We start from the raw sequence: 10,872 nt of genomic DNA on the forward strand, positions 1-10,872 counted from the left end.
CGAGGCACGCATCTCCTCGCCTGGCCTCTCGTGACTGTGGGGATGCTGCAAGTCATAAGTGGGAAAAATGGTCATAAGTCACTTTTTTCAGTGCCATTGTAACTTTGAATGGCCACTCCACACAAGCAAAGGACCAGCAGAGGAGGGGGAAAAAACTCCTCTGGAAGTTCCTGAGAAAGGAAGTCTAGTCCTGCCAAGAATGTAATAAGGGTTAACGGAGAGGCAGTTTCTGTAAGCAACACCAGAATGTTTCCTTCCTGCCTTCCTTACAGGATTAGCCCTGTAATTTCTTTTAACAACCGGTTCTCTGAACTGCTTAGGATGTTAACCACCAGTTCTACCGAATAGGTGTGAACTGGTAGAATCCCACCCCTGGAGCAGGAGTCTCCAACCTTGCCAACTTTAAGACTTGTGGCCTTTAACTCCCAGAATTCCTGAGTCAGCAAACCTCAGCGAAGCATCCATTCACCAGCCCGTTTCTAATTGCTTGTAGGAGTTTCGGAGCTGACAAGGAAACCGGAGGAAGTCCCCCAGAGATCATCAAGACCACACTGGTGGAAGCGTCTTGTTCTTGGGTCGGAAGGGTCTCTGAGGTGGTTGGTTGGATGGGTGTCAGTATGAGGAGAAAGTGCCCGAAGGGTGGGGAGGCTGGTGTGTGTGTGTGTGTGTGTGTGTGTGTTGTGTGTGTGTGTGTGTGTGTAGGGGGGGGAAAAGACACAGAGAGGCCCCTTCCCTCATATCCTCTCACTCTTGGGCAAGGGGTCCCCAAAACGTAGCAATTTTAAGACTTGTGGACTTCAACAAGTCTTAAAGTTGCCAAGGTTGGAGACTTTGCGGCACGGTGAGCAGGATGGATTCCTTCTGCAGCATCCTTCCAGCCAAAATGGACAGGGGGGTCTGCGCACGCACCCCCTGCACCTCATTTTCACCCTCCATGGTCTCCCACAGTGCCCCATTTTGGGGGCATTTTTTGGCCATTCTTGGGCCTGATTTTCGGCTGGTTTTGGGCCTGTTTTCAGCCTGATTTTTGGGCTGCTTTGTGCCCGATTTTCAGCCCAGTTTTTGGCCTGGTTTGGGCCTGTTCTGGGCCTGTTTTCTGGCCATTTTCAACCTGTTTTGGGCCTGTTTTGGGGCCTGATTTTCAGATGGTTTTGGGCCTGTTTTCAGCCTGGTTTTTGGGCTGTTTTATGCCCAATTTTCAGCCCAGTTTTCGGCCTGGTTTGGGCTTGTTCTGGGCCTGTTTTCCAGCCATTGCCAGCCTGTTTTGGGCCTGTTTTGGGCCTGATTTTTGGCTGGTTTTGGGCCTGTTTTCAGCCTGATTTTTGGGCTGTTTTATGCCCGATTTTCAGCCCAGTTTTCGGCCTGGTTTGGGCCTGTTCTGGGCCTGTTTTCCGGCCATTTTCAGCTGTTTTGGGCCCGTTTTGGGGCCTGATTTTCGGCTGGTTTTGGGCCTGTTTTCAGCCTGATTTTGGGCTGTTTTGTGCCCGATTTTCAGCCCAGGTTTGGGCCTGGTTTGGGCCTGTTCTGGGCCTGTTTTCCGGCCATTTTCAGCCTGCTTTGGACATTTTTGGTCCATTTTCGACCCAGTTTTGGCCAGCAGAGTGCTTCAGGAGGTCATCAAGAGCGAAAATGAGGCGCAGGGCTCCCGCACTCGGCCCGATTTAGCCACCAGAGGCACTGCAGGCTGGTCCTTTGATAGGTCCAGGCCGGCCCTTGGGCTGGATTTAAGCACCCGTGGGGCTTGAATTTGACACTCCTGTTCTAGTCTCCACATCGTGTTTTATGTCGTGACGACCAAAACTCCGTTTCATCTGTGTTTGGGATTCATTCTGCGAATTGCGAAGGGACTTGAAAGACCAGGATTAAATCCCTAATGCCTAATCCCCAGCTATGACTTAATAATTCATTAAATAACAGTATAATTAAATTGCAATAAAGCAATGGGTTGAATAATTCATCTGGCATTAATAATTAATTCCATTTAGATATATATATTTTCTGGTAGTGAGAACAATCAACCCATGGAATAGAAGTTGCCTTCGGAAGTTGTGGGAGCTTTCAAGAAGAGACTGGACTGCCATCTGTCAGAAATGGTGTAGGGCAGTGATGGCTAACTTTGTCAGCACTGAGTGCCCAAAGCGTGCACACACATGCATGAATGTGTGCGTACGTGTGCATGTGCAAATCCCCAAAATGCAATGCACACACATCTCCCGTGCATGCACCCTGCATGCGTCCTCCATCCGTGCACATCCCACACATGCGTCCTCCCATGCATGCATGGCGGAGCTGAGCTGGGGTAATGGCTTACGTGTCTGCAGAGAGGGCTCTGCGTGCCATCTCTGGCATGCATGCCAGAGGTTTGCCATCATGGGTGTAGGATCTCCTGCTTGGGCGCGGGGTTGAACTAGATGACCTACAATGTCTCTTCTGACTCTGTTAATCTGTTAAATGGGGAAGGGTCTCCTGCTTGGGTAGGTGGGTTGGACTAGATGACCTATAAGGTCCCTTCCAACTCTATTGTTCTGTTCTATTCTATTCTATTCTATTCTATTCTATTCTATTCTATTCTATTCTATTCTATTCTATTCTACTCTATTCCATTCCATTCTTTTATTCTGTTCTATTGTATTCTATTCTTCCAATTTCTGTTCTATTCTAATTTCTATTCCAATTTCTCTTCTCTTCTATTCCTTGTTCTATTCTATTCCTTATTCTACTCCACTCCACTCCATTCCATATTCTATTATATTCTATTCTTCCAATTTCTATTCTATTCTAATTTCTATTCCAATTTTTCTTCTCTTCTATTCCTTATTCTATTCTATTCCTTATTCTACTCTACTCCACTTCACTCCATATGTCTATTCTCTAATTCTATTCTATTCTAAATTCTACCCTTCCATTCCATTCTATATACTTCATTGTAATAGAGAGTTATAACTTTTGCAAGTTTAATGATGAACTTAAAATGTAAATTTTGAAAGGAACTTCAGGGGATTATAGGGAGGATTCCATAAAACATTGGCTAATCCTGTCTGGGGCTTGGAAGTTTTGCAGGGCTGAGTTTATTTAGTCTAGAACTGAGGATGTCCCCAGGCTACACACTCGATTTGGAAGATGAAAAAAAAAACACAATTCTTGAAAAAGTCTGTGGCAAAAAACATTTTTGCCGCTGTTAAGGGAACTATATGTCTCCGCCTCTGAAATTATTTTGTGCAGGGTTTTCCAAACTGGCTACTTTCAGAGGGAGGGGGACTTCAACTCCCAGAATTCCTCAGCCAACAAAAATGATTGAAGGTTGGGGTGAAGGCTACAACATATGAAGAATGGCCAGGGTTGACATGACAGCACTCTTCCAGTATTTGAGGGGGTCAAACTATTTTCTGAAACACCACAAGGCAAGGCAAGATTACAGAAGAGTTGGAAGGGACCTTGTAGGTCATCTGGTCCAACCCACTCCTCACCCAAGCAGGAGACCCTACACCACTTCTGACAGTGTCCAGTGATGCTCCCACAACCTCTGAAGAAGCAACAGATGGAAACTAACTAAGGAGAGAAGCAACCTAAGAACTAAGGAGAAATTTGTGCATGAAAACACCAGATCCATCTTTGCTACTTCTGTAACCACTTTGGCTTTAACAAAGTATACTCTTGCTAAAACAATGGGCCAGGGGTCCTTCTTTCCTGAATGACCAAGTGGGAAGGTTGACACCTTCCAACCGAAACCAAATCAACTCAATTCAAACCAACTCAAGCCAATGCAATCTAATCGACATCAACCCAACCCAACCCAACCCAAATCAACCCAACCCATATCATATCAACCAAACCCAAGTCAACCCAACCCACCCAACCCAAATCACCCCAACTCAAGTCAACCCAATCCAACCCAACAAAACCCAACAGTGCAACTGGTGCAGAAGGAGTCAAGAGGCTGTCTCATCGTCCCATTGGCTGCCATCTTGACTTCTTTGATTGTCCCTTGAAGACAGCCCCATTCCCTCTTTGCCAGTGGACTTTAGCTTCTGTAAGGGCACCCAGTTAGAGCTGTCCTAATGTGAAGACCATTTGGGGGAGTGGGAGGGCAATGTCTTTGCCCACTGGGCTTGAGGGAACTCATCCAACCCAAACATGGTTGGTCCCTCCCTTCGAGCTCCCCTCGGTCACAGTAGCAAAAACTGGACAAGCAAAACGTTTCCACTGAGATCAGAGGTGACAAGAAGACAGAGGGGGGATGAAAGGAGTGTGCGGGACCACCCACCCACCTCCCAGCCTGGAAAAGGCCCCACACCAGACTACTACTCCTCGCCTTGCAGGGGGGTCAACTTAAATGGCCTTATTAACACTGTTTATTCACATTAGAACCTGGCCTGGGTATCATAGCCGTGGGGAAGATCCCACTTGCTCTCCGTGGGTGGCCCACCCGTCCTTCCCCAGCCTTGGGTTCAAGCCTTCCACACCAGCCTGTGTGGGTTGGCTTAACTCCTGCCTTGCCATGTGGCACATTTTTTCACCCTAGCTGATGGTGAACTTCCCCCACCCCTCGTTCCCCATTGGGCGGCAGCCACACAAAGAGACCCCTGGTGCCACCAGACCTAACTCAATTGGCTAATTATGATGGGAGGGGGGCTAGGAAAGTTTTCAGCCCATCTGGGGAGCTGTTGAGAATGTACGGCTGGACTGTTGGGGCCTTTCAGGCCACCGGCCCCTCCAGCAACCAAATCGGAGGAGGAGGAGGAGGGGGTGGCATGGGAGTCAGGGTCGGCATCCAGGCAACCAAGGAGCTCCAAGGGGAAGAGGGAATGGAGCTGGTAAAGAAAGAGAAAGAGATGGAGCATGGACTGTCAGTCAGCCTGCCCCCAGGTCTGGAGGTGGCTGATGAGGAAGAGGAGGAACAGCTGGGTCCAGTGCCTGATGCACAGATGCGCAGAAGGCAGAGGAGAGGAGAGCAGTGGAAATCTATGGGCCGGTCCTTAGGACGGAAGAGCCACCGCTGCTAGCAAGGCCCCACCCAAGCTCTGAGGATAAAAGGCAGGGGTCAGAGGTGAATAGATGTGGGAGACAATCGGGGAAGGGGCCTGAGGATCATCTAGTCCAGGCCTCTGCAATGGCAGGAAAACCAACTGAATCTTCCCTGTGAAACTTACAGCGATGAATCTCCCGGGAGGTGGTATTTAGCTGGCTCGGACTGGTTCTGCCATACCAGTAGCAGAAATTTTGACTAATTCAGAGAACTGGCAAAAAACCCACCTCTGGCTAGGCCCTGCCCACCCGCCCCCACTGTTAGCTCTCCTATATTCTCTTGTTGTTGTTTTTTAGCTCAGAGCAGATTGCTGTGCCTCAGCGGAGCTAAAAAACAGCTCAGCTTGCTCACCACCATTCGAGCCCTGTGCACGCTCACAGAATCGGCTGGAAAAAAATTGGAAACCCACCACTGGACCTCCCGCTGTTCTGACCCAGGCTTTGTCAAACAAAATTAATCACAAACTTGTTTTAAAAGCAAAACCTATTTTATTGCCCCAACACTGGGAATTACTTTCATTCCCAGCCAGAACTAATGATAAACAGTTCCCCAAGATAAGCACCCACCTTTCAGTGCTGTGGAATGTTGCCAAAAACAGAAGTATCCGATTAATTATAACAGAAACCAACCGAAGTACAAGAAAAAACCAACCAAAGCACACAGAGCTTTCAAGGACTCAGAACCGATCGAACTATTTTGCTTCCTGCAAAGGTTTCGTCATTGAGGTCTGACTTTTATCCCTTATGGGAAGGGCAATCACCTCCCAGCCTTACTCCTGAGTCGCCCCTTCTGTTTCAGCTGCTCTTGCCTTTGGGCAGCTCTGCACATACGCGCACTTGGAACATGCTCCCCTGGTTCCTCTGCCTTGCTGCTGCCAGACTCCAAAGGCTCCGAAGGCAGCACCCCACTCCTAGATGGCCCTGGCCTCATCTATGCATCAGACGCAGGACCCTCGTCCGAATCTGACTGGTCCCCTTTCTACCTCACTGTCCGATTCTGCTGCCGGCTGCACCGGCTGCCGGCGAACCACAACACCCGCTGCCCCCCATCTGGATTGGAGGAAGCAGAACCTGAGACTTACCCACGCAAGGTCTCGTGGCCCCTCCGTCGTACCCGGCTGGGAGTGGGCTTTCTTTCCGTGTCGGAGAACCGGTTGGCCTGGACCTCTTCATTCTGCTCGCAGATGGCGATGTCAAGTGATGTCCAGAAGCCGCCCAGGACGAGTTGAATGAGCCAGACCGCTGCCCTCATGATTTGGGCGTTCAACAGGCGGGTCTACGGATGGCACCAGGAGAGGGAAGGAAGGGGGGAGAATCCAAGACCCCTGTGAGAAGTTTTGATATCAAAATATATTTTATGCTCGACGCTTCTACCTTCCCTTAAAACAGGAACAGAATCCATAAGTCAGGGCCTCTGTTAGATCATCGAGGTTACACCGAATAAATTAATCATGTCAAAATGGCAAAAACAATGCAATAAATTTTTAAAAATCCATCCCTCGAACTTCCTCAAGACCCCCCAATAAGTTACTCGCACCCGATCCACATATCAAAGGATAAGGTCTGCAAACACGGGAGTTAAATCCATTAGGTCTCCCACAGGAACTGCAGGGTTCACAAGAACAAACACGCAAACACGCAAACACATACACCCCTCAAGAGCCTTCCTAGAATGAGCAAGCAGACACTTCAAGCTCCCCCTATTAAAAAAAAAAAAAAATCTGCTGCCGTACCCCATTTCTTTGCAGCCTGCCCCCCTAAAGGCTAACTTGTCTGCTTTTAGGAATAAATATATCTCCTTTTCTCATAAGCTGCGTGGACCTCGTTTTTATTTAAAGGGGAAGGTAAAATTGTTGATGGTTCTCACAGTCAGAAAGTTTCTCCTTATTTCCAGGTTGAATCTCTCCTTGTTCAGTTTCCATCCATTATTCCTCGTCTGGCCTTTGGAAAATAGCTTGGCCCCTTCCTCCTCTCTGGGGCAGCCCCTCCTCAAATATTGGAAGGCTGCTCTCCTGTCTCCCCTGGTCTTTATGGGGGGAGTGCATAAACATAATCCATGGGGGGGGGCAGGGGTAGAGTCTGCAGTCTAGTGCAGTGTTTCTCAAGCTGGGTCACTTTAAGCTGGCTTAGGAATTCTGGGAGTCGAAATCCACTACAACAGTTGAGAAAATCAGGGGGTCTTCAAACTTGACCGCTTGAAGACTTGTGGACTTCAAGTCCCAGAATTCCTCCTCCAGTCATGTTAGCACAGGAATTCTGGGAGTTGAAGTCCACAAGTCTTAAACCTGCCAAGGTTGAAGGCCCTTGTAGCTCGTGCAAAGGCAGGGAGAGGCTTAATGCAGTCCCCTGCGTCCTTCCATCCCCTTGGATCAAGGGGCAGCCATGCATGGTATTTCCCAAGGAGGCCCCTCCCCACTTTCCTTTCTTCCTTCCTCCCCCCCTCCCACCCTTCTCTCTCATCCAACAATCTCTCCCTTATCGCTTTCCCAGGCCTTTCCCCGTTATCTGGTGAAGGAATGCTTGGCTGCCCTTCCTTTCCCGATTTAGCTCTGTGGTACAGACATCCCTGCCCTCCGCATCCGGCTCTCCTTGGTCAGTTCTCCTTGCTCTTTCTTTAACGGGATGCCAGAAACTTAAAAGCTCTGCTGATGAAGAGGAATGCAAACCGGGACGTGCAAAAATGACACGCAGAATAACAGAGTTGGAAGGGACATCGGAGGTCCTCTAGTCCAACCCTCTACCCAAGCAGGAGGCTCTATACCATTTCAGACAAGTGACTCTCCAGTTTCTTCTTAAAAAACCCCAGTGATGAAGCACCCACAACTTCTGGAGTTCTTCTGTATGATTGGGTTGGATTGGATTGGGTTGGATTGGACTGGGTTGACAGGTTGATTTGGGTTGGATTGGGTTGGGGTGACTTGGGTTGGGTTGGATTGGATTGGATTGACTTGGGATGGGTTAGGTTGGGTTGATTTGGGTTGGATTGGGTTGGGTTGACTTAGGTTGGATGGGGTTGTGTTGATTTGGGTTGGATTGGGTTGTGTTGGATTGGGTTGGGTTGATTTGGGTTGTGTTGGGTTGATTTGGGTTGATTTGGGTTGGGTTGGGTTGGGTTGATTTGGGTTGAGTTGATTTGGGTTGGGTGGGTTGGATTGGGTTGGGTTGATTTGGGTTGAGTTGATTTGGGTTGGGTGGGTTGGATTGGGTTGGGTTGATTTGGGTTGGGTCAGGAAGTTTATCCTTAATTCCCAGATACTTCTCTCCTTGATGAGTTTCCATCCAATTTTTCCTTGTTTTGCCTTCTGGTGCTTTGGGGAATAGGTGGATCCCCTCTTCTTTAGGACAGCCCCTCAGGGGAGAAACTTCCTGATAGCAAGGACAATTAACCAGCGGAACTGCTTGCCACCAGAAGTTCAGAGTGCTCCATCACTGGAGGTTTCTAAGAAGAGACTGGGACAGTCACTTGTCTGAAATGGGATAGGGTCTCCTGCTTGGGTGGAGGGCTGGACTAGAAGACCTCCAAGGTCCCTTCCAGCTCTATTCTGATTCTGATATTGGAAGACTGCTATCCTGTCACCCTTGGTCCTTCTTTTCATTAAACTAGGCATGCACAATTCCTGCAACCACTTGTACAACCACAGAACACCATACAGAAAGATGTTCTGAGCCACCCTACTCGGGTGAACTCCGAAATGGAGCCAGGGGAAGACTTTGGTAGGGAAGGTGTGCCTCCTTTTCCGACTTTGCCCAACGGGGTTGCTGTTTTTCTGCCTCACTCACAGCTTGCTTGTGAATTTGTTGCAAATTTCTCTCAGAAGCCCCTGAGCCCATTTCTCAGCTTTCCAAAAGCTCCCGGCAGTCGCAGGAGCGCTGCTGCCCAAAATGTCTCCCTCTGGGATTGAGGGAAGAGAGGCTGCAGAGGAGGGGGCTCAGAAGAAGAAGAAGAAGGAACTCCCATGCTTCGCCGCTCCGGCACCCAGGACCTCTGAAGGGCCCCTTTTCAAAGCTGGGTTTCTTCCAGTCAACCAGGAAGGGGGAAAGGCCAGCCCCTTCCTTGCTGTGCCTCGGCTGTGCTCACAAGGCCCTGTTTCCAATCAGAATGCAGAATGCAGAATGCAGACTATAGAATGCAAAATACAGAATACAGAATATAGAATGCAGAATATACAATGTGGAAAGTGCTCGCAAGGCCCTGTTTCCAATCAGAATGCAGAATGAAGAATGCAGACTATAGAATGCAAAATACAGAATACAGAATATAGAATGCAGAATACAGAATGTAGAATGCAGACTATAGAATGCAAAATACAGAATATAGAATGCGAAATATAGAATACAGAATGTGGAATACAGAGTGCGGAATTCAGAATGTGGAATCTAGTCTATTTTTTTTATTATTATTTTTTTAATTGCTACTTCCCAGACTAAAAAAATTGGGATCAAAAGCCAAGCAGGATGCAATTGCATTGGTTTTCCTCAACACCAGCCACTTTAAAATGGCCTCCCGAGGTCCCAGTCTAGCTTGCAACCTGGAGATTTTACAGGTGTAAGGCAACACTTGGAAAAACTGCCTCCAGTTTTGGTCGCCACGCTACAAAAAAGGATGTTGAGACTTTGGCAAAAGTGCAAAGAAGAGCAACTAAGATGACCAAAGTCCTGCCGACTAAAAACATAGAAAGAATGGTTGCAGGATTTGAGTTTGGCCAGACTTGAGAATAGAAGGACTAGAGTGGGACATGATAGCATCTTCCAATACTTGAAGGGCTGCCCCAAAGAAGAGGGGGTCAAGCTATTCTCCAAAGTGCAGGAGACAAGAAGCAATGGATGGGAACTAATCCAGGAGAGAAGCAACCTGGAATTAAGGAGAAATTTAGTGCCAATGAGAACAATTAACCAGTGGAACAGCTTGCCACCAGAAATGGTGAATGTTCCAACACTGGAATTGTTAAAGAAGAGATTGGATAACCCTTTGCCTGAAATGGTGTAGAGCTTGAGCAGGGGGTTGGACTGGATGACCTCCGAGGTCCCTTCCAGCTCCATTCTGATTGATTTCCAAGTCCATCTCTGCTTAGGTTTGTCAAAACCAGGCAAGATCTCCTCAGGTGCTAAAAATGGCAAAACATGGCTGAATGCAACAGGTGGAGCAGGTAGTCCTTTCCAAGCTTTGTTCCACCCTCATGAGGACTGGAATCTTCATTTCTATTTAAAGGTACAGATCACCTCACTCGGGTAGTCAATCCTTCTAGGATCGACCCCACCACCACCACCAGCCTTACCAGGTGATCTCTGCTCATGACAAACCAGTCCTTATTTTAAACCAGGGATCTCCAAACTTGGCAACTTTTAAGATTTGTGGACGGGAGGTTGAAGTCCACAAGTCTTAAAGTTGCCAACTTTGGAGATCCCTGGTTTAAACTTTTGCCTGATGTTGGCATTTGCACCTGGGCCTCAGGAATAGCAGTTGCTCTGGGTCTGTCCTCTTTTGAATCCGGACCCTCCTTGGAGGAATTCAAAATCAGGGCCCGGTCAAGCCCTTGGCTTGATCTGAGTTTCTCTTTGTGAGAATTCAGCCAGCAAGTTATTTTAAAAGTTTTTTTTAAAAAAAAACTTTTGAATTTGTATTGTAACAAAAGATGTTGAAACTCTGGAAAGAGGGCAGAGAAGAGCAACCAAGAGGATTAGGGGGCTGGAGGCTAAAACATACGAGAAGAACGGTTGCAGGAACTGAGTATGTCTAGTTTAATGAAAAGAAGGATTAGGGGAGACAGGATAGCAGTCTTCCAATATCTCAGGGGCTGCCCCAAAGAAGAGGGAGTCAAGCTACTCTCCAAAGCACCTGAGGGCAGG

The sequence above is a fragment of the Notechis scutatus genome, unplaced genomic scaffold (assembly GCF_049901735.1).
Source record: "Notechis scutatus isolate UNSWTSFEM ecotype Mainland unplaced genomic scaffold, rNotScu1.2 NSCUSCF20, whole genome shotgun sequence".
Classification (NCBI taxonomy): Eukaryota; Metazoa; Chordata; class Lepidosauria; order Squamata; family Elapidae; genus Notechis; species Notechis scutatus.